The sequence below is a fragment of the Macaca fascicularis genome, chromosome 13 (genome assembly GCF_037993035.2).
Source record: "Macaca fascicularis isolate 582-1 chromosome 13, T2T-MFA8v1.1".
Classification (NCBI taxonomy): domain Eukaryota; kingdom Metazoa; phylum Chordata; class Mammalia; order Primates; family Cercopithecidae; genus Macaca; species Macaca fascicularis.
Window position 1 is genome coordinate 55,255,128 of NC_088387.1, and position 6,000 is coordinate 55,261,127.

The window sequence follows — 6,000 nt, forward strand, 5'->3', positions numbered from 1 at the left end:
TATTGAGCTTGTACCTTGCAACTTTGCTCAATTAATTATATTTAATCATTTTTTGTGGGTTCCTTCAAATTTTTTACACATAAGACCATATCACATGTGAATAAAAATTGTTTTAGGTTTTCCCTTCCTGTCTGGATGCCTTTATCTTGTTTTCTTGCTTAATTGCTCTGGCTAGCAAACCTCCAGTACAAATGTTGAACAGAACTGATGAGAGTGGACATTCTCATTTTGTTCTTAATCTCAGGGGGAAATCACCATTATATATGATCATAGTGATGGATTTTTTGTAGATGCCCTTTGTTAGGTTGAGAAAGTTGACTTGCCTTCATTTGTTCAGTGTTTTCATCATAACAAAGTGTTGGATGTTGTCAAATGTTTTTTTCTGCATCTATTGAGATAATCATGTAGTTTTTGTCCTTTATTCTGTTGATGTGGTGTGTAACATTGATTGATTTTTGAATGTTAAAAGGAGTATTTCATCCTTCGAAAGAATTTATAGATATGGCTATAGAAAGTTAATTGGAAATTCATCACTTCATGCCATCCTCTACCTTTTGGTGCATCTTCATGTGTTAATCAGGATAGACTAGATTATGCTTCTGTGACAAATGACTCCAAAATCTCAGTGGTTTAACACACACAAATTTCTCACAATATAAAGATTGCTTTAGGTCAGACTCAACAGTGTAGTGCTTCATCATCCATATAGTGACTCAGAGATCCAGGCTGCTGTGATCTTGTGCTTTGCTAGCTCAACACATTGGTCTTACACTCACTACCTGAGGAAAATCAAGAAACTGAAAACTCACACGGCAGCTTTTTACTGCCTCAGCCCAGAAATGACACATGCCACTTATTCTCATATTTCATTGCCCATAATTGATTACACACTCTTGCTTTACTGCAAGGGAACTGGAAAATAAAATCTTTATTGTGCCCAGGAGAGAGAGATACAAAATAGAATTTGGAAACTCATAGAATTTTCTCTGCCACAGGCATAGAAATGCTATGTTCCTTACCTGTTGTTATGGGCTGAATTATAGCCTCCCAAAAGACATGTTGAAATCCTAACCCCCAGTACTACAGAATGTGACATTTTTGGAAATAGAGATTTTATAGTTGTAATTAGTTAAGATGAGGTCATATTGGAGTAGGGTGAGCCCTTAATCCAATATGACTGGTGTCCCTACAAAGAGGGAAAAACACCATGTGAAGACAGAGGTACACAAGGAGACCATCCTGTGATGACAGAAGCAAAGACTGGGATGATACACCTGCATGCCAAGAAACACCAAGGAATTACAGCCACCATCAGAAACTAGAAGGAGGAAAGGAGGGATTCCACCAGTGTTAGGGTACATGACTCTGCTGACACCTTGATTTCAGGCTTCTAGTCCCCAAAACTGTGAGTGAATAAATTTCTGTTGTGTTAAGCCACCTGGTTTGTGGTAACCTGTTATCACAAGTCTAGGAAACTAATACACCAGTTAAAAATGTCGTTGTGAGTATTGTATCCAACCTAAGGTGTCATCAATGGAAAGACATGAATTATTTCATGAACCTCTAAGAAAGGAAAAAGGCTGCCAATTAAGTAATGACACCCTACCTTAATGATAATCCTGCATGACACGTAAATTGGTCACATCATCCTCTCATTGCTGAGCAGCATCTTTCCTCGATACCAAGAGATTTGGCAAGTTTTTGTGTCTTCAGGTGTGTGGTTTGGCATATGAAAGGTAATCATTTTGCACATTTCTCACTAACCACACACAATTCAGCCACAGATACGTGTGGACTTAGTACCTTTTTTGGTACCATGAAGCACATTGTTGTTCTTGTGCAAGAAAATATAGAATCCTACTCCTTCCCCCAAAACTGCTTTCCTAATGTCAAATAGATGCCCCACTGCTCTCTTCTTGCCTTTCTGCTTCTATAGTAACTTCTCATCTCAGAACTATATTATACTATAAATTCTAAGAGAAAGAGACTTTAAATGACAATTAAACTCTGAACACATAATAACAACAACGCAGATAATTCAATAAAAAAGATTATGTATGAATAGCTATGACCAAATTCAGGCTTGTGCAGGTAATAACTACATCACAACTGCCACTGGGCCAACAGCTGTTGTAAGTCATTCTCAATGTAAGATATTTCCAAATTCAGAGTGTGAAGAGATGGGCTTTTTAAAACCAATAACCTATAGTTATGCAATAACAACAGCAACAATTAAATCAGGCCACTCAGTCTTGACCAAGCATACGACTTTGTCCTGGGATAGTAGCTCTCCAAGTGCGGTATGGAGATTCCCGGGACATATTCAGGAAGTCTATGAATTCAAAACTACTTCCCCCAAAATACTAAAGTGTTCTTTCCATTTTCATTCTTGTTCTCTCATTATAGTACAGCAGAGTTTTCTAGAGACTACATGACATGAAATACAAAACAAATTAAATCGAGAAACTGATATGAGAGTCTGTCATCTATTAAGCTGAACATTTTGCCACTCTTCTCGTTATTTTTTTGTTTTGAAAAATATGTTTTCACAAAAAAAAAAAATTGTCAAAATGTGAAATGGGATTTAGATAAGTGAATAAGTAGTTTTTTCTCAGTTCCAGTTTCTAATATGGTAAATATCAATGGATATAATAACAAAATGAAATTCTCAATAATTTTAAAAAGTTGTATAAGGATATGAGATCGAAAAGTTTGAGAATCACTGTTTTAAGGAAACGACCTTTGGCTTTAAAGATGCATGTCTTTGTTCACTGAACAAATCTTGCAGTTAGGATTGGATCAACACTGGAACAAACTCAAACATTGAGAGGATGAGAGTACCCTTCTCTGACATGTATAACTCAAAAACAAACAAAAAAAAAACCCATAAAATAAAATTTGGTATTTCAGTAAAAGACACGTTTACTGCTTTAAAATAATTCCTTTGAGAGTGTGTGTGTGTGTGTGTGTGTGTGTGTGTGTGTGTGTGCGCGCGCGCGCTCGTGCCTGCCTGTCCTTCCTTTCCTGTCTCTGTCTTTTGATGCCTCAAGCATGTGGTTGTCTGGGATTCATCCTCAGCTCTATGCTAACTAGGCTTTCCACAGCATGCAACTAAAACAGAGACTCTGGAATTCCTCCACATCATGTTTTTCACAATCAACCTATGCGACTCTTTCATGAGCTCCTCCCCTTTCATGACTGCCTTCAAATAAGACACTTTTTTCTTCCCATGGTTCAGGCAAGGAGCCAGAAAACGTATCACAACCTTCTATTTTATCTCACAGAATTGTATTAGCATGTTCTTTCTTTAGTGCTTTGCATGAAAAATTGTAGGCTTAACATTTTCCTTGCAATTAGCAAAATTATAATTGGTAGGCTGTTTAGCATAAAGTAGAAAAGGGTGAGTTAGGTTTGTCCTAGGATGCTTCCCACTGGTTCAGCACTTCTTGCTCTTCCCCCAAAGTGGTATCCCATTGAGTAAATATGGAAACAAATTAAACCCTGCTGTAGTATTTATTAATTATAGCAGCTTTGGGGTGGGTCCACTCAAATATAAATCATTAATAGACTTTATATTTTGAGAAGTGACTCTTGACAAAAAAAAACAGTCATTAAGAACCAAATAAATTAAGATATCAAAAGGAATGGTGGCGGCCGGGCGCGGTGGCTCAAGCCTGTAATCCCAGCACTTTGGGAGGCCGAGACGGGTGGATCACGAGGTCAGGAGATCGAGACCATCCTGGCTAACACGGTGAAACCCCGTCTCTACTAAAAAAAAATACAAAAAACTAGCCGGGCGAGGTGGTGGCGCCTGTAGTCCCAGCTACTCGGGAGGCTGAGGCAGGAGAATGGCGTGAACCCGGGAGGCGGAGCTTGCAGTGAGCTGAGATCCGGCCACTGCAACTCCAGCCCGGGAGACAGAGCAAGACTCCGTCTCAAAAAAAAAAAAAAAAAAAAAAAAAAAAAAAAAAAGGAATGGTGGCTAGGCCCTGTGGCTCACACCTGTGATCTCAGCATTTTGGGAGCCTGAGGCAGGAGGATCTCTTGAGCCCAGGAGCAACATAGACTCCAGACGTGGTGGCACACGACTGTGTTCCCAGCTACTTGGGAGGCTGAGCAGAGAGGATTGCTTAAACCAAGGAGTATGAGGCTGCAATGAACCGAAATTGAGCCACTGAACTCCAGCCTAGGCCACTAAGCAAGGCCCTGTTGAAAGACAGAAAGATAAGAAAGAAAGAGGAAGGAAGGGAGGGAGGGAGGGAGGGAGGGAGGGAGGGAGGGAGGGAGGAAGGAAGAAAGGAGAAAATGAAAGAAGGAAGGAAGGAAAGAAGGAAGGAAAGAAGGAAGAAAGCAAGGGAGGGGGAGGGAGGGAAGGGAGGGAGAACAAGAAGTATATCCAGCTTATATAAAGATCCAGTGGGTCTTTATTCAAACAAATAGACTAACGTTCATTGAGGACTTACTACATGTGTCAAGCACTGTTCTAAGCACATTGCACCTAATAGCTCATTTACTCTTTACAACTAACCTAGCAGGTGGAAACTATTATTACTTTCATTTTAGTGATAAGGAAAGTCAGGCACAGAGAGGCCAGATTACCTCCTGAGAGTCATGCAGTGTAACTTGAAGAGCCTGGATCCAAATCTAGGCAGTATGACCACAGAGCAACAGTTGCTAGACTACACTGCCTCTGGAATCACGTCCTTGGTGACTTGGAAGGCTGTCTACACTACCCTCCAGTCAGTCACCTATTAATAGTAACTGGTGCGGTTATCAAATGGACTCTTGCAGCATCCCAGTGCTGTGTTCAAGTAACTCTTCTTTTACTTAATAATGGCTCCGAAAGGCAAGAGTAATGATGCTAGCCATTCGAATACACCAAAAAGAAGGTATAAATTACTTCCTTTAAGTGAAAAGATGAAAGTTCTGGACTTAATAAGGAAAGAAAAAAATCCTATGCTGGGGATGCTAAGATCTATGGTAAGAATAAATCTTCTATCCAATAATTGTGAAGAAGGAAAAACAAATTTGTACCAGTTTTGCTGTCACACCTTAGCTACAAATGTTAAGGTTACAGTGTGTGATAAATAATTAAGATAGAAAAGGCATTAAATTTGTGGAAGAAATGAACAAAAATGTGTTTCAATTGACAGCAATCGGGTTTGGCACCACCTGTGGTTTCAGAAATCCACTGAGGTTCTTGGAATGTATCCCCAAGGATAAGGGAGGATGACCATATTTTGGTGAATTTTTAATTTACCTCAGTTTCAGATCCATAATCATATGTATCTAATAAGTCATAATAAAAATAGTGTTTCTTTTTCTTAATTCATTCTCCTCTTTTTACACAAACGTTTTTTGGATGCATCACTCCTTCACCCCTGAAACCAAAACATGTGGCTCACCCACCCCAAAACATGTTCCCATTTGTTCTCCATCTGTCTGGAATTCCTTTTAAAGTTGAGAGTTTGGGCTTCAAAGAAATCCCTGAACATGTCCTCAGTGAATCTACCTACCTCTTCCTGCCGGCTGTATCTTACTCCTTTAATCTTGCTCAAGTTTCCTGGCTATCCTCTTTCCTCAGTGATGCTCATCCTGAAAAAAAGAACTTGGCCTGAAGTTAAATAGCCCATAAAGGAAGTAGCTTCTGAATGCCCATGATTTCAAAGGACGTGAATGAACCATTGGTTCATGTTGGTTTTCTCCACAGCCCTTTAAAATAGACAGGGTGAAACTTTGGTCCATCACAATTTTGCTGATGGATTGAGAAAGAAGGAGCCTGCCACAAACTGAATTAGCACTAAGTAATTTTCCCTTTCTTTATGTAAACAAATACCTTTCAATATACAACAATTCTCGAGGTGTTCAGGTTACTTGCTTATTTTAAGATCTTTGCTTACTTTCTGATCTTCATAGGTCATTGACATCCCATTTAGCACTGGTGACCCTGTTTATACAATTTTGATATAAATTAAAAAGTGTTCTTGCAGATAACATTAA